At 39.9% G+C, this 23065-nt stretch overlaps 1 protein-coding gene across 13 annotated transcripts in view; it reads right to left on the bottom strand.

The window, feature by feature from the left end:
- The window catches only part of BBX (BBX high mobility group box domain containing), a 289196-nt gene extending 268621 nt beyond the window's left edge, over positions 1-20575 (bottom strand). For 4 of the 13 annotated variants that reach the window (XM_045501896.1, XM_045501908.1, XM_045501910.1 and 1 more), the window contains exons 1-2: positions 20414-20575; positions 17155-17226 (exon numbers count right to left, since the gene is read on the bottom strand). The gene's annotated coding sequence lies outside the window, so the exon portion shown is untranslated. Of the gene's footprint in view, positions 1-17154; positions 17227-18086; positions 18191-18550; positions 18683-19322; positions 19508-19881; positions 19994-20277; positions 20358-20413 lie in introns of those variants that run through there. The other 9 variants (XM_045501904.1, XM_045501897.1, XM_045501911.1 and 6 more) reach the window with 7 other exon arrangements.
- Between the last annotated feature and the right edge of the window lie 2490 nt (positions 20576-23065).

Genomic DNA, 23065 nt, shown 5'->3' with positions numbered 1-23065 from the left:
ACAAAGGTCATCATAGTTTTTGCTATCACATCTGAGGCCATCGAAGCCATTCCTCAGAGTTGTTCTTATGAACACTGTGTCCTCCTCAGGGGCTGTGCCCCTTCTGCCTACCTATATGTAGTCCATCTCCATATTTTTCCCTGCTGAAGGGACCTCCTGGATCTTAACCTTTTCATGCCGGTGGATCTATAGCCTCTGCCAGATCCCTCATGCTGAGCTGCACGCTTGTCCACACCCGTACTTGGTCAACTAGTATTTATTTAATCCCTACTATGTAGCAAGCACTTTTATAGGTATGGGAGATAATGCTATGCGCAGAAATGGTCTCTATTTTTGCCAGATCCCTCATGCTTGAGCTAGACTGTCACCCCTACCAACCAGCCTAATTCTGCCTATTCGTTCAACAGTATTTACTGAGCTCTACCATGTTCTAGGGGCTGAGGAAACAGACGTGAGCGAATCAAGAAGACCATGATCTCACAGTAACCTAAATTTGAGGTGATACTGCCAAATTTAACCAATAGTCTCCAAAGTGGGGTTCCTGGACTCCAAGACGAGCAAGAAAAAGTCCACTAGAGTAGATAATACTAGCATTTTTCTTTATGTTCATGTTTTTTTTTTATTTCTAAGCTATCTATATTTTTAAAACACAATATATGAATAACCCAGTAAATATAATTTATAAATAAATGTACACACAGCAAGGATACATGCTCAAATTCTTTTGCAGAGGAAAATAGCATTTTTAAAAGCCCATGGGCCACTAGTGGGCTTGACTGATGATGACACATTTGGAGTGAACTGTCTGGCTAAGGTGGGATTAGCCTGGGTTGTCCACTAGATTAATCTTCTCTCTGATAGACCCAAATAAGCATTTTGCAAGGATGTCTAAACCTTAAGCTATACAACCAAAGTTCAAGTCCATCCCAACTTCTCCTCCCTAATCAACTCCTACTGCCTATACTCTCCCATCCCTGTGTGCCATACATAGTACAGCATCCTTACTAGCCATTCACATTTGGGACATGTGTATCATTACTATGCTAGAAACATCCTGAGACCAAAGCCATTATCCTTTTATCCTGCAAACCCCAGAATTCCTATGTATTGGGGGTAACTCAATAAATACCCGTTGCAAAAAATAATGACAATTCAAATATGGAACCCAGAATTACCAAACAGATATGACAGAGAACAATTCTTTGATTGCTTTTCTTCATAAAATGATTAGTACTATACTCCTTTATGCACCCCCATGTGTACTTTACAGATCATTAATTACTTACATAGGGACCTGGGAATAGTAAAACTTGCTCAATCTGTAAAATCAGTAGCCACTGCTATTTGAAGAACAATTAGAAACACACATGAAGCATTCTGAGATTATAGTTTCTCAATAAAAATATATAGTTTTGAAAAACTGATTAAGTCAAAACTTCAAGGAAAACATCTTTAATGAAGTTCCAATTATCCAAATTCTTAAGACCTACATATTAGACTTTAAGGTCATCTAGCTGTATTTGAAATATATGTCAGGAATGACATATAGTTACATTAAAAAAAAATTAAAGTAAAGGACATTCACTTCCTAACAACTGACTCATGATCATAATTCCTTATGCAGTAAACTCATCACTGTATGTGAGATCGGGTCCTCACACATATAACTCTGTCCTCACCTGTGATCCCATTCCTTAAACCCTTTCAAGCTATAAGAAATTTTGTATGCATTTGCCTTATTCATGTAGAGACTATATGTGAAAAATTATTAAAATAAAACAAAACTCTGGACTGACACCAAATCTGAGCATGTTCTCTGGGACTACAGCTGACCCTTAAACATAAGTTTGAATTGCACGGGTCCACTTATGCACAGATTTTTTACAGTACAGTACTGTAAATGTATTTTTTATTTTCTTAACTTCTTTTTCTCTACTTTATTCTAAGAATACAGTATATAATACATATATAAAATGTGCTAATTATTATCAGTGAGGCTTCTGGTCAACAGTAACCTATTAGGTTAAGTTTTGGGACAGTCACAAGTTATACTCAGATTTTTGTCTGCACAGGCATCAGCACCACTAACCCCCGTGTTATTCAAGGGCCAGCTAAAATATGGCACCAAATGAGATGAGAACGCATATCCATACACAAAACTTACAAAGAAGCTCATTATTACCACGAGGACTGATAAATAATGAGATCTAAATAGTTGTACTTCCGTGATGCCAAACAGAAAGAGAATAGAAGAAAGGACTCACAAGTTACTCTTCTGTGTATCTCTGTTCCTCTTTGCTGCTTTAATGTAAACATTAGGGTCATTATCAATGTTGTGGGCCTACGAAGAAATATTTTCCCAGATGAGCTTATTCTTTATGAATGTCTTTTGTTTGGTATTAAAGCACCCAAGGTTGGCAACTGGAACACTGAGCAGAATATTTCAGAAACAGTTTTAATCTAAACTGGGCTGATATTGTGAAATGACCAGTCAAAAGAGTGCCACAAATAAAAATAGGTGAAAATGCATATAATTCTGAGGTGAAATAAACACAAAAATGATGATTAAGAAGTGATACTGAAAGTCTGATCAAGTCAAACGGGACTCCAAAGACCAGATCTAGATCACCAAGCATAAAGCAGATCAAAAAAAGCCAAACTTATGGGTACCCTCCAGGCCATGGCTTACTAAACCACGAGAGAAACTGCAGTTACAAACACAGGTTGAAAACACACTAGGGGCACATAGGTGGCTCAGTTGGTTGAGCTTTGACTCTTGATTTCAGCTTAGGTCATAATCTCACAGTTTGTGGGATTGAGTCCTGTGTCAGGCTCTGGGCTGACAGTGCGGAACCTGCTTAAGATTCTCTGTCCCTCTCTCGCTGCCCCTCTACTATGCTCATCTCTCTTTCAAAATAAATAAACTTAAAAAAAAAAAAGAAAACATACTGGAAAATCTGGGCATCACTTTTAATCTATAATCTCTCATGAATAGAAAAGCATTTTTTTCTCTCTCTAGAAAAATCTCATTTTGTGTTTAATATGTGGGCTACAGATCATATTAATACACTCCTAACTAGTAAAGTTAAGTCTCAGGTATTGCAGTTTATACTATTTTTATTGGCATGTGTCTGGACTCCTAGTTTGGATGTCTAGTTCAAACTTACTCCAGGTAAGGTGCTTTTAACATAATTTGGAATCCTCAACCATTTCCTTTCACTTCAAACGTGTTGTCATCACAGATTGTGACATTAATAGCAATAAATAAAAAAAGGAAAAATAACTTGGGATGCCTGAGTGGCTCAGCTGGTTGAGCGTCTGACTTCAGCTCAGGTCATGATGTTACAGTTCGTGAGTTCGAGCCCCGCATCGGGCTCTGGTGCTGACAGCTCAGAGCCTGGAGCCTGTTTCAGATTCCGTGTCCCCCTTTCTCTCTGCCCACCCCTGCTTGTGCTCTGTCTCTCTGTCTTTCAAAAATGAATAAACATTAAGAAAAAAACATTTTTTAAGGAAAAATAATTTAAAAGGAAGTCCAAAATACTTGAGACTGAAACTTAACTTTCTAATATAAATTGAAAGCCTTAACAAAAAAAACAAAGTAGTTGGCCTTTTAAAAACAGACCAAAAGACAAAATGATGCACTAATATTTAAATAAAAGCCAAATGAAGGTTAGAGGCCTAATTTTTTTAAATCCACTCTAGTGCTTGGACCAAATTAGTTTTACAACCTCAATGACAATTAGGACAAACACTGTAACAGGCAAGAAACTCCCCCCATATTTCAATGCTCAGCTCCTATGTTGGAATTAGCTAGTTTTTCAGGGTATTTGATCCCATACTATTTTATGCAGTATCTGTTAAAACAATTAACACAGAATAACTTGTATGATAGATATTTACATCTACTGGAATTTTCCAGCCATTAGACTTTATGTGCTTTAAGGACAGGGCTATTCCATATTCATCTTTATATTCTCAAAGTCGAAGTCAGCATCAACACACCACAGGCACTCGATCCATAAACAGCTAATTAAACCGATAGTTGTTTTGCTACCTGAATCTCACCAATACTTGATCAAATTTCTTAATGTGCAAACTGTTTTTTTGAACATGACCTAAGAAAACAAGTAGAAAGAAGGGTGTCAAGTGCCAGAAAACCCACCTACTTGAAAGAGAACAGTATAGAAGTAGTTTATGTGGGGGAGGGGAATGAAACACAAGAAATGGAAGTCCACCACCTTTGAAAAAGTATCATGTGGCTAAAACAATTCAAGCGCACATCCTTAGTAAGATTATCATTGACAAAAATTACCCTGCCAAAATAGGTAAGTATCCTCTTTACATGTTTCACAGATCACGCAAAAAGACAAGTCAGTAAAAAAACAACAAGAATGACAAATTTTTTATCTTCTATATCTGTACATCTCTGATTTTGCTGAATTTGCAAAGATAGAATTTACTAATTTCAGATGAATAGGGCTCCGCGTACAAAAAAAAAAAGTAACAAGTTACTTTGTATTTTCTAAATGATTTGCTTCTTGTATACAAATGTATTAATTTATCAGATCTCTTCTTAATCACAGGAGAAGTTTCTTCGGTAAAAATAAATCAAAGCACCCATAAGCCACTTCAAAAAGGACAACTTTTGGGGCATCTGGGTGGCTCAAGTCAGTTAAGCGTTGGTCATGGCTCAGGTCATGGTATCGCGGCTCATGAGTTCAAGCCCCGCGTCAGGCTCTATAAGGACAACTCAGAGACTGGAGCCTGTTTTGAATTCTGTGTCTCTGCGACTCTGCCCTCCCCCACTCACGCTCTGTCTCTCCCAAAAATAAACATTAAAAAAAAATTAAAAACAGGATAACTCTTGACTAACTCTATATCTAATTCATGTTTGATCATCAGATACTCTGAAATGGTAAAGTCCATGAATGTGCTTAATTTTTCTACTCATATTGAGCTTATTTTCAAAACAAATGACATAAACTATTTTGTAACACCATCCGTGTTATATTGGTAAATGTACAGTAAAACCTTGGATTGAGAGTAACTTGTTTTGCGAGTATTTGAGACAAGCAAACATTTCTAATAAATTTTAACTAGATAAATGAACAATGTCTTGCAATATGAGTAGTATGTGATGCTGTACGTCACATGATCACAACTGAGCCAATGGTTCCTTTCTCTCTCTCTCTCTCTGGGATTGTGGGTGATCATCTCTCATGCTTGGATGCTCGGTCTCAGGCTGTGGTGTTTGGCAGAAATAAGTGATTTTTCAGAACGTTGAAAGGTGCCCACAACTGGCACTCATGTATTTTTTGTCACTTCAAAGCACCTATGGACAGTCCTTTGCTTTTCCATACAAGAGTAAGCTTAGGAATGCTCTGCTTCATTTTAGGTCAGGCTGCCTGCAGATAGAGACCCTTTCCTCTGCTGCCTTATTGTCAGTTACATTAAATACAGTATATGACAAGAGTTTATTAATACTGTTCTGTAGTCAACATCCATGCAGGTGTATTCACTGGTCCCCATAAGAAAAAGATCCATTGAGCCAATAGATAGTAATGATTCCATTAGTGACAGTGAAAGTCATCCTGTCCAATAACCTTCCTCTCAGGGCACTTGGGTGGCTTAGCAGGTTAAGCAACCAACTTTGGTCCAGGTCATGATCTTGTGGTTTTTGAGTTTGAGCCTCAAGTCGGGCTCTGTGCTGACAGCTCAGAGTTGGGAGCCTGCTTCAGATTCTACGTCTCCCTCTGCCCCTCTTCGCTCTCTCTCTCAAAGAATAAACAAACATTAAAAAAAAAAAAAAAACCTCCTCTCTCATCTCCCTCACACCAGCCATGAAGGTTTTCAAAGGTAAGTGTAGGTTAATTTATTTTTCTTTATATTTTCTTTATTATTTTGTATTCTATTACAGTATTGTAATCATTTTTATATAAATATTTTTGGGTTGTAGAAAGAATCATCTGAGTTTCCATTATTTCTGAGGGGGAAGTTCACTTTGATATACAAGTGCTTTGGATTACAAGCATGTTTCCGGAATGAATTATGTTTGCAAACCAAGTTTTACTGTATTAAAAAGTTCCAGAGTCTCACACCAGTCAGAATGGCTAGTATCAAAAACACATGAAATAACAAGTGTCGGTGTGGATGTGGAGAGATGTGAACCCTCCTGCACTGTTGACTCGACAGGAATGCAAACTGGTGCAGCCACTCTGCAAGACAGTATGGGGGTTCCTCAAAAAATTGAAAATAGAACTACCATATGATCCAATAATTCCACTATTGGGTATTTACCTAAAGAAAACACTAATTCAAAAAGATATATGCACCCCTATGTTTACTGCAGCATTATTTACACTAGCCAAGATATGAAAGCAACCCAAGTGTCCATCAATAGATGAATGGATAAAGACGTCACACACATCACCACTACCACCGCTACAGAATATTACTCAGCCATGAAAAAGAATGAGATCTTGCCATTTGAAACAATATGTATGTACCTACAAGGTATTGTGCTAAGTGAAATATATCAAAGAGAAATACTGTATGATTTTACTTATATGTGGAATCTAAAAAACCAAACCAAACAAAACAAATAAACCAACCAAAACCAGACTCTTAAATACAGAGAATAACCTGGTGGTTGCCAGATGAAGGGGAATGGGAAAATGGGCAAAACAGGTAAAGGCAATTAACAGGTATAAACTTCCGGTTATAAAATATATAAGCCACCAAGATGAAAAGTACAGCATAGGAAATGTAGTCAATAATACTGTAATAACATCGTATAGTGACATATGATGACTATACTTATCATGAGCACTAAGTAATGCATAGAACTGTCAAGTCAATAACAAAAAAAGTATGTAAGGTACCTATATCTATACAGATAAATATATATATTTGCTTAAAATAAAACAATTAAGTACCAGAGTAAAAACATCATAGAACATTCAGCTTGGAAAACTCACCTTTTCATGAAAGAATAAATGATTTCTACTGATGTACCAGAGGAATTAATAAACAGTAAAATCAGTAACTTGTTATTAGACACTTCTATAATAGATAGATCAACCAGAAAGAAAGTTCACTAAATGTCAATTTATAAACAGTTTGGGGCTGGTTTAGTCTTTGACTGTGATCTCACTGAGAACTGACAGTAGGCCCCAGTTCAGAAACTTTCTCATCTATCTCCCCTAAGAATGATAAAGTAGTGGGGATAAACGGGGTGGCTCAGTTGGTGAAGTGTCCCACTCTTGATTTCTGCCCAGGTCATAACCTCACAGTTCATGAGTTCCAGCCCCAAGGCAGGCTCCTGGCTGACAAATAAAACTTTAAAAAACGTAAAAAAAAAAAAAAAAAAAAAAAAAGTAGTGTTCCAACCCGATGACTTCAAAATGAAGATTTTACTTTTGGGGAAAAAGAAAAATTGGGAGGAATTCTTGGCTAAAATTGCCCCAAACCTTTCAGTTCTAACCTCTTGGAATGTGGCCCTAAAGGAGGCAAATACAGAAAAAGCCCAGGAGACTACAGCCCTCCTAATCCTGACAGTGTCTTGCTACCTGTGTGACCTCAGACAAGTTACTTAACCTGACACTTAGTTTCTTTGCCACTAAAATAGGATTACCTCTCATCAGAAAACTGTTGTGAAAAACAAAGTAGTAAAAATAAAACTTGTGCTTCATAAGAACACCCTCAGGCCAGATTATCTTTCTCAATTCCTCCCAAAGTAAAATAGTATGTGGGAAACTCTGCTAAAAATCTGCTTTTAACTTTCCCTTAAATATAAATGAAGCTATAGAGTCATCCTACCACCCTAAAACACAAAAATGATTGGATAAGGAGTTTACTTCAATTTATTTCATAATAATAACAGGTGACTTTGACTCACATAATCCCTTCCTAATTGACATTTCTATGTAGGGAACTGTGTAAGTCTCAAATTCATATGTTAACAACTTTATTACATGAGTAGTGATAATTACTAAAGTAACTCAAAACTACAAAAAAAATCTTTAAAATCAAATGGTAAAAAGAAAAAAAGTTCAATTCCATACTCTCATTCTCAAATATTTGTAGGTAGTATCACAGATTGCACATGAGTGAATACAATAAAAGGCTGAAAGAAAAAGAAAAGACAGAAAAATAGACATCAGGGAGGACAGAAAGGAGAGAAGAGTCCATGGCCACCTATCTCAAAAGCTAAGCAGGATTGGTCCTAGTTAGTACTTGGATGAGAGAAAAGAGAAGGAGGGAGAAGAAAGAAGGAAAAAAAAAAGGCAGGAACAAGAAGGGAGAGGGGATCAGAAAGAAAAAATATATAACTTCAGTAACTCAAAAGATAATCAAAATTTGACAGCTGGATGTAGAGAATTAATTTCTTATTTTGTTCCATGCTCTACCACAGTCCCTTTGCAGTCAATGAAAACTCAACACTTGGATGAGTTTTAGGAGGCGCACCAGCGGCTGAAAAACAACTCAGCATTTTTTTAAGATTAAAAGAATCAGCATTGCTAATAAGACTCCCTCTGAATTACTCAACCTGTGGTTTTCCTACCCCAAAGGATATAGTTGTATCAAAAAATAATTAAAGAAGAAAAACCTTCTTTGGCCATTAACCATTTCAGTCCATAATAAATGAAGACTGATTGAAGTTTTATCATGATCCAGCTATTAACTTTATTCCCAGAGTGTCCTGTGTACTCTTCCTCACATCACACTTTATGTTTTTCTATAGTAGTTTTATAGGAAATTAAAAATAGGTGCCTGGCTGGCTCTATCAGTAGACCATCTGACTTGATCTTGGAGCTGTGAGTTCGAGCCCCACATTGGGCATAGAGATTACTTAAAAAAAAAAAAAGTACAAAGGAAAAATCTTACTTAGCATTTCACGGTTAATTATTGAAAATAAAGGTATCTAGAACCAATATGAAACAATATAATTCAAAGGCCTTCTCACCTTAGACTAAATTTGCATAAAACACTTTCTTTTTTACTTTTCTGATAGAAGAAATGTGCAAGTGGCAATATAATAAAGGAAATATAACCCTTCATGAAACCTCTCATAACAGTAAAACATAATGAAAGTAGCCTAGGGGCGCCTGGGTGGCGCAGTCGGTTAAGCGTCCGACTTCAGCCAGGTCACGATCTCGCTGTCCGTGAGTTCGAGCCCCGCGTCAGGCTCTGGGCTGATGGCTCAGAGCCTGGAGCCTGTTTCCGATTCTGTGTCTCCCTCTCTCTCTGCCCCTCCCCCGTTCATGCTCTGTCTCTCTCTGTCCCAAAATAAATAAATAAACTTTGAAAAAAAAAAATTAAAAAAAAAAAAAAAGAAAGTAGCCTAAATTTTGTTCACCATTATATGAGAAACGTCCAACAAAGTAAAAGTTTCAAGTACAGATTTCAGTGTGTGTGTTTAATAAACTAACAACTACAACAAATATAAAAGAGGAATCACAATGTCAAAATGGACAGGTGAAGTTCAACTAACGGGTGGGGTGGAGTGGGGTGGAGTGGGGTGGGTGTGTGTGTGTGTTTAATCTTTCCTTACCTAGGAGCCCTTCACTTTACTCAACTTAGGAGGTACAAACGTCAACTACCATTTTGCTTAGCTGACTTTATAACCTCTGATGCCTTCCACCCTCATGACTGAAGCCACAGGGTTTCAAAAGACAGTTTGACTAAGTTAATATATAATGTTTGGATGTCTTGTTAGGCTATCTTACATGATTCACCAGCTTACAACGAACTCAACATGTTCAGATGACCAGTGATCAAAATCAGCAAAAGGATATTCACGGAGTTAAATGGGTAGAAATACCAGACAATTTCACTCTGTGAAGTAAGAAAGTTAATACAATAGGATCACGGTCCCTTATCTGAAACCCTTAGGTTCAGGTATGCTTCAGATTTTTGTGAGTCTTAAAGGTCAGATGGAGAGGACAGCATATATTACGTAACCCTCCTAGCTAGATCTACGATAGCACCTCATAGCCAAATACATTACTATTTCTACAGCAGAATATGCGAACATCCTTTCTAAGTAGGCTTTACAACTACTTCAAACAAGGCCATGACGGTTTGGGTCAGGTTTTACCACCAAATGAGTTTCGAAGCCAAACTTTTGGAGGAAAAAAAAAAATTAGTTTTTCAGAGATTTTTTTAGATAAAGGACTGTGAATGTATATTCAATATCATTACACATCAAAGTATAAAGACATTTGCAAAATAAATAGTTTATTAATGTATCAGAGATAAAAAAAAAGTAAGCTAAATTAAAATATAGCAAAGTAAAAAGATGTTCCTGGCAAATGTAACCTTAAAAATTAGGAAATACAAAGTTATTTAACTTTAATTTATTCAAATAAATTAAATGAATGTCTATGTTAGAGGCAATGAGTACTTGAGTATGATAGGAAAGTCTGAGAACCCTGATACTCATAGTCTTTTGTACTTCCTTTGCATTTAACCACATGTTGCATTTTTCCTAGCTTTTGGTTTTCACATTGTTTGAGATTTCAGGGATTTTGTGTATTTCCCATTCATCTTCTCCTTAGCTTGCCCCTCTTTTTTATTTAAGTGCCTATTCTGTGCAACGTAATTTGTTACGCACTCCGGATGTAATGCTTCTCAATCTTCATGCCTTGACACAAGGGTAAGTTTTAATTGGTTGTGAGGAATGCTCAAGTAATTAGTTATGAACAAAGTACCACAGTTTATAAAGAAATTGACATGTTTGCATATGGGTGTATTCAAAGTTTTCATTATAATGTATCACTCTCACTTATATTCTGATATATTTTCTTGATAAGGAATGAAGTGACTTTCTCACACTGAGAACTACCACATAATTTATCTAAGTCTATAACCAGGGAAATTAGAACACCCTATGTTAAACATCAGTCACATGTGTCTTAGCAGAAGAAAATTTGAGAACTGATGCTCTAAGACATTCCAAGATGGGCTAAAGTCACCAGAGAGAATGCCCAGTGCTGTTGACTAACCACTTTGAAATATGAAAAGAGCTATCCTCCTGTCCTGTGCTGTCTTTTTAAAGAGGCAGGGAAATCATTCCCCAAATTAGAAGGGGCACCATACTTAACTATGGCATGCCTCAGTTATTCCTCACTTTTACCCTTTTATCTTTTATCCTTGTTATTCTTACTATTTCCTTCTTCAGTAATAAAGTGCTTATCTAACACCTCACATCCAGTTAAAAATGCACCAGTGTTTCTTGACACCAGGGTTGAGAATTACAGTTGGCCCTTGAACACTAAGTCAGTCCACTTATACATGGATATTTACAGTACAGTACTATAAATGTATTTTCTCTTCCTTATGCTTTTCCTAATAACATTTTCTTTTCTCTAGCTTACTTTATTGTAATATAGCATATAATATAACATACAAATTATGTGTTAATCGACTGTTTATGTGATCATGTTATCAGTAAGGCTTCTGGTCAACAATAGGTTATTAGTAGTTAAGTTCTTGGGGAACCAAAAGTTCTGTGCAGATTTCTGACTGCACAGGAGTGGGGTGTGATTAGCACCCCAATGTTCAATGGTCAATTGTACTTTATAGGAAACAAAAATTAAAAGGCACAGGCTTGGTCAGTTGGTAGAGCATGCAACTCTTGATCTTGAGGCTGTGAGTTCGAGCCCCATGATGGGAATAGAGTTTACTTTAAAAAAAAGAAAGAAAGAAAGAAAGAAAGAAAGAAAGAAAGAAAGAAAGAAAGAAAGAAAGAAAGAAAGAAAGAAAAGGATGTTAAAAAAAAGTAAAAGGCACAGCTTCAAGAAACTTCAAACTTAGTGGAAGTTGGGATGAGGTGAGATACAACTATAAAAATATACATATTGAGTGCTGTCTGTGAATAAGGGTCATAGCAGACATTACTGTCTACAGTAATTCTCATTCTGTTACATGGTAAATATTAATACGCCCTTTTGCACATAATAATGGAAGCTTATTTTGTAGTGACATGCTTAACTTCCCTCAGTCAGTACGCAAGAGGGGCAACAGTAGTGGAATTCAGGGATCTTTGGCTTCAAAGCCTCTGTTCCTTGTACTACACCTGCTACTCTAGGAATATCAACAGAGGGTGACAAGGGCTCTCTCAATATTGCAAACGTGCTGACTGAAATACAGTCACAGACTGAAGCTGGAAGAGAACTCATCAAAGAACGTTAACCCCACATTCAGTGCATGACTCCTTCCTATTCACTCTTTAGCCACCTGTCCCCTACACCAGAGTTCTCAAAGTGTGTTAGAGTGCCTTATACTTGCTTCAGAATCAATGAAGCACTAGTTAAAATGCAGATTCCTGGGCCCCACCTCTCACACTTATCTAGATATGGGACCTCCATTTTTTTTTAAGATTTTATTTTTAAATAGTCTTTACACCCGGGGCACCTGGGTGGCTCAGTCCGTTAAAGCATCCGACTTCGGCTAAGGTCATGATCCCACGGTTTGTGGGTATGAGCCCTGCAATAGGTTCTGTGCTGACAGCTCAGAGCCTGGAGCCTGTTTCGGATTCTGTGTCTCCCTCTCTCTCTCTGCCCCTCCGCTGCTCACACTCTGTGGTTTTCTCTTGCGCGCGCGCTCTCTCTCTAAGGTGAATAAATGTTAAAAATAATGATAATAATAATAATAAGTAATTTTTACACCCAGTGTGGGGCACGAGCCTACAACGCCAAGATAAAGAGTTGCACACTCACCAACTGAGCCAGCCAGGCACTCCTGGGGACCTCCATTTTTAACAAGTCCTCCAGGTTTGTGTTTTTCAAAATGTAAATCTTAAGATTAATTTAGTGAATAACATCATGATTTTTTTAAATAAAATAGTTTGGAACACATCAGATTTATAAAGATTAGATAGGAATAAAAAATATCAGAGTGCACTGCCCTTAATACTGTTCAAGGAAACTTTTGTTACAGTTTTTATACATGGATTAGGATATAAAAGGTATTTCTTACCATACATCTCAGTGAAAAACATTAAATACAACTGCTTTAAACAATTTTACTCTCATTCTTATTTCTCCTTTGAAATAAGTTATCAATGGTTTTTCTTAGTTATTCCCTTTACCAGAAACCCAACATTCTGTGTCCATTTTATGATCTCAGTTACTCCATTCTAGGAACTTCTGTTTTATTCCCTAATCTTCACCTAAGGGCCATGTTTAACTATTGGTTTAATTATTTAATCAATATTTTACAGTATCATTTTATTTTTCTGAGACTTGAGAAAATCCAACTCATTCTTTTTACTTTGTATTCTATACAACCTTCTCAGAACCTGAAGTTATTTCATTATCTAGATCCTTGAAGTGACTCACATATTTTAACTTATTAAGTTTATATTTTGGTAGGTGTGTCAATGCTTCATGGTCTATAATCAATCCTTTACGTCTTTCACTCCCTTTGTCTTTCATCTTTGTATTTATAACTTTTAGGTAGAATTTGTTATTGGTTTGCCTTCTTTTGTATTTCCATTGTGTAACTGATACTTATTCCAGTTCTCTCATCTCATCTTTTCCTTTGAAAGAAAAAAAAATGTAAACAATCCCCATTAATACATGAGGATTTTCTGCATATATCCTTACAGTTTTAACATGATGTCCTGGCATTTCAAGAAACTGTAATTGCCTTCTAAAGGATAATATGAACACATATGAATGTTGAGTGAAGCTGTACTCAAAAAGTGCTTTCCTCAGGTGTAACTTAATATATAGAAATCCCTACAATTCGATACAGTATGTGATGACTGCCCCTGAGGTAGTACAAACCCACTGACTGAATTACGGTCACAGAATCTTCTAGCCAGAAGATTCATTCAATCTTTAGCTTCAATCCTTAGTACCTTCAGAGCAGTGCTTCTCAAAGTATAGCCTGAGGACCACCTGTATCCAGTATACCTGGGGCACGTGATAAAAACCAAACAATAAAATTACAATGTTTTTATAATTTGGGTTTGTTTTCATTTCTCAGTGAGAGGAAGAAAGTCGATGAAAAATATAAAAAAGCTATCACTCGGACCTATTTTAAAAGATGCCCTCTGGTAAAATGTTAAAAAATGAGGTGGACTTCACGCTGCAAATTCAAGAAAAGTGTCTCTTTCTTAAGCACTGCTTAAGATTAAGTCTTGGGGCGCCTGGGTGGCTCAGTAGGTACAGCATCCAACTTCAGCTCAGGTCATGATCTCGTGGTTTGTGAGTTGGGAGCCCAACACACGTTGGGCTCTGTTGACAGCTCAGAGCCTGGAGCCTGCTCTGGATTCTGTGTCTCCCTCTCTCTGCCCCTCCCCTGCTCACACTCTGCCCCTCTCTCTCTCCCTCTCTCTCTCTCTCAAAAATAAATAAGCATTTAAAAAAAAAAAAGAGATTAAATCTCAAAATACAGGTGTGCCATACTGGTCATGATGCAATATGCCAAAATTAATTGCCTAAATTTAGTAACTTAAAACATTTAAACATCACAATTTTAAACATTTCTGCACTTTTTAAGACATTAATAATATCAAGGATTTCCTTTAGTACAAGTATGTCGATAATGAGGCTATTTTCAAAGAGTTTTTTTTAGTAGGGTTAAACTATGAAGTCTTTATTACTTCCATTAAAGATTTCTAATATAAAAGTAGTTGATACTCATGTTAAGATCCAGTTAAAAGTATGGTCCTTGTTTTACCCATGCTCTATAAAATCTAGGAAAATGTAAACTTTTAGCATGTTGGCTGATGATTAATTAGAAATTATGTTTGTAATTTTACTGAAAAGTATGACTTTATACTTTAGTTGCTGAGTTAGATTTTCATGAATTGTGCCACATTGTTTTGAGACTATTCCTTCTTTTTTAATTACATACAAAAAGCCTTATCAATTACATAGTTACAGCATAAGCAAACCATAATTACCTGTTCATATTAGCTTTCACTCAAAGCTGTGTTTTAATTCCAATGTCTAAACAAATCTCTGTTTCAATGGATTAAGCATAAAGATCAGATCTGTAGGTCAAAGGTATACACTTTCCAAGTTGTATAGCACAGCTATATGTGTAAGGCAAAACCATCTCACAAACTCCTAAACCCAGAACTTTATTTTTTAATTTAGACGCAAAGATCAGATGAGTTAAAAAAAAAAAAGGAAGGTGTCAAAATTGCAAGTTTTTGTTAATATCGAAGTCTCTAGTGGACTTAACCCACCAGGGTACCTTTAAAGGACGTAGCACTAAGAAACAACATATATGAACCCTTTTTTCAATAGCTAGCATTAAATGTGAAATGCAAATTAAGACTTCAGTTTCAAAACTTAATATAGATATGCGGAATAATAAAATGAGAAGTTTGAAAACTCTTGGCAATAAAACAGCAAAACCTCTATCTAAATTCTTATTTTGATAATTAAGCTTCAAATCAAATAAATATGTTTTAGATGCAAATATCTGGTAATTCATTGTCAGGGTGACTTCTTTGAGATCACTATTACAAGTTTTACACTACAAAAACTACTCTGACTTCAAAGACCAAGCCAGTTCTTGAAAATATTGTTTTAATGAAGCAGTTGTTTGATATCTCAAAGAAATTCAAGAGCTCATCAGATCGCTTTTATTCTGGAAATTACTGATTCCCATTTTAAATTTTGAATTGGTCAAACATATTTCCATGGGGAAAAAAACTGACATTAAAAGTTTGCTCCAGTGAACAAAATAATGTGCCTCACATGTATAAATGTGGTGTTCTTTAGTAAATCAGGAATGCATTTTGAATACTCTTGCCATATGTTCAAAAATGAAAAACTTCTCTTGCAAACAAGCTTAAAAAAAAAAAATCAAAGACACTGAAATCCACATATTTTGGTGTGCACTAAATTCATCTTACAGAACCATCTCATTCTGATTGTTCCAATCAGACTGTTATGTATGTGACACATTAAGAGGTTCTCTTAACTATCTGAAATAATGTGATATTTACATTCCATGAAAGATGTTGGACACCGAGCTTCTAATCACCTAAGGTTCTCAGCAATGTCAAAGTACATTTTGCTACTATACGGAAACTACCAGAGAGGCATGGTCCTCAATTCCTCTTAATATTAAAACCACATTTTAGCAACAAATATAATAGTAATATAATATCCCAAAGAGATAAGGCCCCTTTCCTTTTTCTTTTATGGAAAACTGAGTTCAAGTCTATTTTCATTCACAAAATACAAACTCCATCTTCACTACAGTAACATGATTAAGTATTACAACTGATTTACACATTTAGTACAACCAGTTTTCCGAATTTATCAGCAATTTGGAATACCTGAGGTGTTCTTTACAATTGAGGGGCAAATTGCAAACAATTGGGGCTCACCGTGCTACCTTCGCGTGTTCTGTAAACCCTCACCTACACTGTTACTTCTCACAAACTAATTTTTCAGGCACTTGCTGCCCCACACATTATTTCAGCAATTTTTCCATTTGGGGGCATACGTCTGAAAAAGGCGCTTAAGGGACTTCTGAGTCGTTGTTTATTGCATATACAGGCTGCTAAAATATACCCAATTTCTCTAAGTATATAAATTTTGCAGAAAATTATGATTAATTTGGAAATGTTTATTTGCCTTTTGTATCAGGCCTTTTATATCTAAATACTAGATTTACTATACTGCCTAGTCCACCCTTCCCCACCACAAAAATAACTGTCACAAACAGCACAAGTTACCCAAGACAGAGCACCTAAGAAAGAGTAAGCAAATGTCAGTCACTATAATTAGAGAGGCATTCTGCACAATGCTTCTTTGGGTTTTTAATAATTCTCTCCACTCATAGGCTGCATTCTTTCTACAATATTATCTAGTATTAAATTTCCTAGGCCTTCAACTCTGTAAAATTTCATTATCAACTAAATGACTGTTTGAAAATAAGTTTTCAAATGACACTTGCAGATAAATGTGAAATAAACATTTCAACTACCTTAATAATAACAGCAACTGAATTCTAAATACTAAGTATCATAAGTTGATTTCTGCTGTGGGAAACTCAGGGAGACAAGCTTTCTGGGGTGTTGCAACCCCAATAAGGCACCTTCTTATGTGAACAGTAAGGACCCTCAGGTCATTGCTAATAGCCATCCAGCTTCCCTGTAGAAAGAGTTTGCTTACTTACCCGGGAAGGCAAATGGAAAGTACACAGGGAGGAAGATGAACTGCAGCAAAGCCTTTGTCATATGATAGTGACCTATAAAGTATCAAATAAAGGTACATCATCAGTATGGTAGAGCTTTACAATAGAGTCCCAACTCCTGCAACACCTCTGAAGGAAGGTCCTCAAAACCCAGGAGTTCAGCTCCCCACCAACCCCTCCCCCCTGTCTACCTCCCACCCCCACGCGCGAACTGTGGAGCAATACAAGCAAAGAAGCTCCCTGTATTCAAAGAGCTGAGGGTAGCCCAGCTGGCATTCCAGGGTGTCTCCAGCACCCTCACTCCCTACTCCCCGTATGCACAAAGCTGAAAGTTGATCCTGTCTGCAAACCCAAAACCCACACCGCGATCATTCATCAACTTGCCCAAGTGATCGCCGCCCCCAGGACAAATACACCAGTAACCAAATCATAGCAATCGATAGGCAGCCCGAGCCTCCACGGTGCCCAGGAGCCGGCTGGAGGTAGCACGGCGACGGCAGCGGGTCCAGGTAGCGCAGCCCTCAGCCCTGCAGACCTGGGGCGGCCACAGCCGTCGCCCAAACGCCCGGCCCCAGTCACAATCCCGAGATTGGAGATCGGAACCGAGCCTGGAAACACATTCGCCAGAGCCCGGGCGGCAAGTGCAGGGCCACCAGGTCTTGGAGGTCGGGGTGGGGGTAGCTAGGAAACCGAGAGGGAGGAAGGGAGCGAGGGATCCCACCCCGCCTTTGTTGCTGGTCACCATCAAGTTTGCATCTTAGTACAAAATGTCGATCTTAAAGGCTGACAAGACAGAGGCAGAGGCACAGGGAGAAAGAGAAAGGGAATAGAGTCCATCTTGCTTTGGGGAAGAGGGGGGAGAGAAAAAATGAAGTACAAATCCCACACTCCGGGCGTAAAAGTCTGCTAAACACCTTTCCATAACGGAGGAGCAACGAGTGGGGTGTCCCCGTCCCCGTGCCCGCTCGAACTGGCGGCGGTCTGGGCAGAAAACGCCTCCCTCTCCTCCTCTTCCTCCTCCTTCCCCTCCTCCTCCTCCTCCCTCTCCTCCTCCTCCTCCTCCCGCGGGCCCCGGCGAAGATCCCGCCGCCACCGCCGCTGCCTCCGCTGCCCCCCGGGGAGGCACCGCCGCCCGGCCAGGCGCTGCCATTCCGAGCCTGGACCGCGCGGCGCGCGTGGGGCCCGACGCGGGGTGGCCGCGCGGGGACGTCCGCGCTGGGGACCCCCCTCGCCCCCTCGCCGCGGGCTAGCTACAAAAGTCGCGCGAGCAGAGGTGGCGGCGGCGCGCAGGAGAGGGGGCGCGCGTGGGGCCCCCACGCCGCGAGTGGGCAACCCCAGGGGATGGCGAAGAAAGCCCCTCCCCGCGTGGGGAAAGTACCCCAGTCGCCGGCAGCCCGGCGTCGGCGGCCTGGAGACGAGAACTGGACGTGTCATTAGCAGGACAGGCAATGGTTTCAAAGCCCCAGGCCAATGACCATTAGCAGTGGCAGAGCTCGCTCCGTCCCCATCCCCCACAACCTCCACCCACCTTCCCCTTCGTACCGCCCCCACCTCCACCCCACCTCGCGAAAACTTTTCAACAAGATCCACCTGGACTAATTTGTCCTCAGACAGTTAAAATATTGACTAGACCCTACACACCGGGAGGGAAGGGGAATGCACGCTTTATTTTCCTTTCTACAGAAAGGAAAGCAAAAAATAGCTTCTCTCTCCGTCTCTCCCCCCCCCCCCTCTGTCGTACATGTTGTGTCTTAGCTTTTTGCATCGTTTCGTTTTACCTTCCTCATTTAGCAGAAATGATCGCGGATATTTCACACATAAACGTGTTCCAGATTCTTGGATTTAGGGTCCTTGTAAATTACTGGACTCGGGTTTGGTCACAGTTACGTTAAGTTTCATACAATACCAAGAAATTAAAAAAAAAAATAATAAATTTCTGAGGGTAAGCGAACGAGACGAGGTGGAGGAGGAAAAGAAACCTCGAGTCTGATTTCTGTAATTTACTAGCGACCCGGATCGCAGCAAATAACAGTGTAACACGAGTGTGGCTTAAGACGACTGGGGAGCTCTTTCTAGAGGCATCGACCCCATCCCCGGATAAAGGATCTGCAAGTTTTCTGTCATCGCGACCATGCAATGCCATAACTTACCTTCAGAAATAAGACTTTAAACAGCGAAGGCCTTCCTCCTCCCCTCCACCACCACCCCCAGCCTCGCTCTCTCCACCTTAAACTTATTGACACAACATAATCCCACATTCAAGCAAAATCCTGACACAGCCTCCCTCCTCCTCTTCCCCCTCCTCTCTTCCCTCCCGTTCTCTCCTCTCTCCTCTCTCTCTCTCTCTCCCTCTCTCTCTCGCTCTCGTCCCCCCCCCCTCCCGCTTTCCCTCCCTCTTCTCTCTCCCCTTCTCCCTCGCCCTCTTCCCCCTCTCCCCCTATTCTTCCTCCTGGCTACTCTGGCACTAAAACAGCACTTTCTCTACTCGCCGCGCATTTGGTTAGGGGTGGGGGGTGAGAGGGCACCGATCTGCGGGGCCGAAACACCCAAATCCCAACTCTCCAGATGAACGAGCAACTGGGCTGCTGTTCCCGGTCACCGACGCACACGAAACGTTCAATAAATCCACCGAGGGCTGGCTCCTCGTACCTTCCTCCCCTGCCCCAGCTCCCCAGGCCCCACCTCCCCGGCAGGCTGGGATCCACGTACTTTCGCCGAGATGAAGTTTGGGGCTCCCCGGGCGGCCACGAGCCGCCCGCCGGCGTGAGGGCTGGCTCTGTTGTTGTTTTCCTCGGGCTGCTTCTGCCCGCGCCCCGGCTCCCGTGCCCCTCTCGGGCGGCGCTGCCTGTGTGTCGAGAGGTGCTGGTTGCAAACGCAGCCTGGCACCGGCTGGCCTACTACTCCCCAGCCCGGCCCCCAGCCTCCCGCCCGCAGGGCACTGCCTCCGCGCCCCCCGCCCCCCGCCGGCGCGGCCGCCGCGACCCTCGCCCCCGACCTCTCCCGACCCAAAGTTTTGGCGGAGGGGGAAAGTGCCCGGGGAGCGGAGCGACCAGCGGCGGCTCCGGTCGCGCGGGGTTCCCTCCGTCTTCCTCAAGTCCACCCTACCGGCTGCCGCCGCCGCCGCCGCCGCTGCTCCTGCCGCGGAGTCCTTGGGGCTGCAGCCCGGCGGCTCGCAAGTGAGTAGGAAAACAGAAAGTGCGGGGAGAGCGCCCGGGAAGGGCTGGGGATGGGGGGCGCTTACCTCGCGGGCTCGCCGGGCGTGAGGGCGTGTGTGTGGCTCGCCCTCAGCGGCCAGTCAGGGTTCCTCTATGGGAAAGTGGAGAGGAGCTCGCGGAGCCGCTCTGCCTCCGCTTCACTGTACACTGCTCCACATACAGTACATGCAACCCGGAGAGACTGAAAACACTCATTTTATATAAGGCAGCCTGCCATTGGCCCGCGGCCTGACAGACAGGCCGCGCGGCCAAACAGAAGGCCCGTTACACCCAAACACACGCACACATACACACATTTTACAGAGACACACAAAGATCATCACATTTTCTATTTTCTAATGTTCGGGACCTGTAGACAGTAGGAGAGGACAGGTACAGAGGCCCAGCAGAGTAGGGTAAGGAGGAAAAACCTTGTCTGCACCAAGTTGCTAGGCTTGAAACTGGTGTCCTTTTGACTTGGGAGGGTTATAGTAATAAACTACAACTCCACTGGATATGGAAGTGAGGGTTTTTTTTTTTTTTTTTTTTTTTTAATCGCTGCCGTGTGGTGCCCCATGGAAGAGGCGTGCATTGTGTTATGATTTTACAGCCTGACCTGGCTAACAAGTGGCCAAGAAAGGCTTTTAGCAGCCTGGATTTCTTTGGTCAATGGGTTAGCTATCACTTAGGCCAAAATAGTGCAAGATAAGTTTATTGGGGCTATAATGCATTGAGGTTGTTAATGCCTCGTTCGTAGGTAAATTCAGAAAAATCAATACAACAATACACAGAGACAAAGATAAACGTTTTGCTGAAAAAACCTGTCTACTTATAGCTGGTCAGACTACCACAAATCACCTGCGTGGGTATACAAACGGTGCTATAAGGTAGAATAAGTCCTGGAAGATTGTCTATTGACCCCTTCCCTTAAAAATAGACGTTTCGAGTCGCTCGATATATGATTTATATTTTGCATATTGTATATGATATTTACTTTACATATTTCATATCCTACGTGAACATCACATGCTGGATGACTTTTGGGCATGGTGAAGGCAAAGAAGACTGTTCTTTCTGATTTTTTTTTTTTTTTTCCCTGTGATCCATCTTTGGCAGATTACATTTGGCAGTCCTATATAAACAAGTCAACAGACTGCTGGGTGGTTGGGGGGCTGCGGGGGGTGGGGGTGGGTAACAAAGCTGGATATTAAGAGGAATAAATTCTAGACCCCATGCTTAAACTAGATGAACAATCTAGAGCAACTAACTTACCTCTTTAACGCTCAGAGTTGGTTTGGGGTTACTTTTTTCTTTTTCTTTTTTTTTAAGATTAAAATAAGAAGCTCCCCCCAGCTTCCCTTCATTAAATGTTTATTCAGCATCTACTATGTGCCAGACATTATCATAGACCCCAGATGTTTTCTTAAGATTCCTTCTGATTTAAGAGTCTGTGAATTATTCTTAAACACAAACATTTTGAAGATTAAATAAACACAACGATTTTATGGCCTAGATGCATAGCTTTAAAACTTAAAGGAAAACTGAAGAGAACTTACTTCAAATTCCTTTTATTTCCTTGATGCCATCTTAAGGTTTTTCTCTCACTTCCATAAAGTTATCAAATGAGCATGTGTATATATGAGTGTGTGTAAGAGTGGAAAAGAGAAACAGAGAGAACGTTTAAGTTTATGAAGTTTAGAAAACAAATAGTGGTATTTAGAAATGTGCTATTTCGTTTATTTTTTAAAGGAAAATAACTTTTAAAATGAAAAAAGTACATGAAACCACTGCATTTTAAACTGATAATATTAAAAACTGTATTAATGACACTTTGCATTTATTTGAAAGATGGAACAAAGTGTTCTTTATCCACACTACACTGCAATGAGGTAGGTACTCAGCATTATTATCTCTATTTTACCCATCAGAGAAATGAGACAGAGACAAATTATATAACCTCCTCGATATTACACAGAATAGCAGTGAAGAAGGAACGTAAACCCAGGACTTTAGTTTTGAGTAACTTTATACTCCTTCCTTCCAAATGACAAACTTCAGGGATAAGAGGCAAATGGAGGAAAATCAGAAAAACTTTCTCAGGATTTCACTGTGCTCTTTTCTGAGGAGGAAAAAAACAGTCAAAACAAGCTGCTGTATTTAATTGCTGAGTTAAATGTTGTGATTATTTGCTAGGGTATTTATTTTATGAAAAATATAAAAGACCAGCCTACCCCTAACCCCTAACCCCCAACCCCAACCATAGGAAAACATCCTTTATTTCTTTATGGTTGCAAAGATTGGGTTGTGTTTTTTGTTTTTTTTGTTTTTTGGGTTTTTTTTTTTTGGCTGAATGATGCTTAGCTTAGCAGAATTATTTACAGATACACTTTTCAAACTTTTAGATCACATGTTGCTATCAGCAAAGTGTTTGAGTATGTTCTCTCTCTCCATCTCTCTCTCTCTCTCTCTATCTCTGTCTCTCCCTCTTTGTGTCTTTAAAGTGCACCACTACATGGATATAATATTTACCAATACAAAGCATATCCTCACAAAAACAAAATGAAAAGACATGAACTGAAAAATAAAATTAAGAGTTTCATTTTCTTCCTACACTCCTGTGATACAGTCTTAGCACATGCCCCTAAGTTTTGCATTCAACTTTAGAGACCTCTGATAGTGCAAGATGTTGATCAGGACTG

This window comes from Leopardus geoffroyi, chromosome C2 (assembly GCF_018350155.1).
Source record: "Leopardus geoffroyi isolate Oge1 chromosome C2, O.geoffroyi_Oge1_pat1.0, whole genome shotgun sequence".
In the NCBI taxonomy this organism is placed as follows: domain Eukaryota; kingdom Metazoa; phylum Chordata; class Mammalia; order Carnivora; family Felidae; genus Leopardus; species Leopardus geoffroyi.
This window is presented reverse-complemented; position numbering and strand designations above follow the sequence as displayed.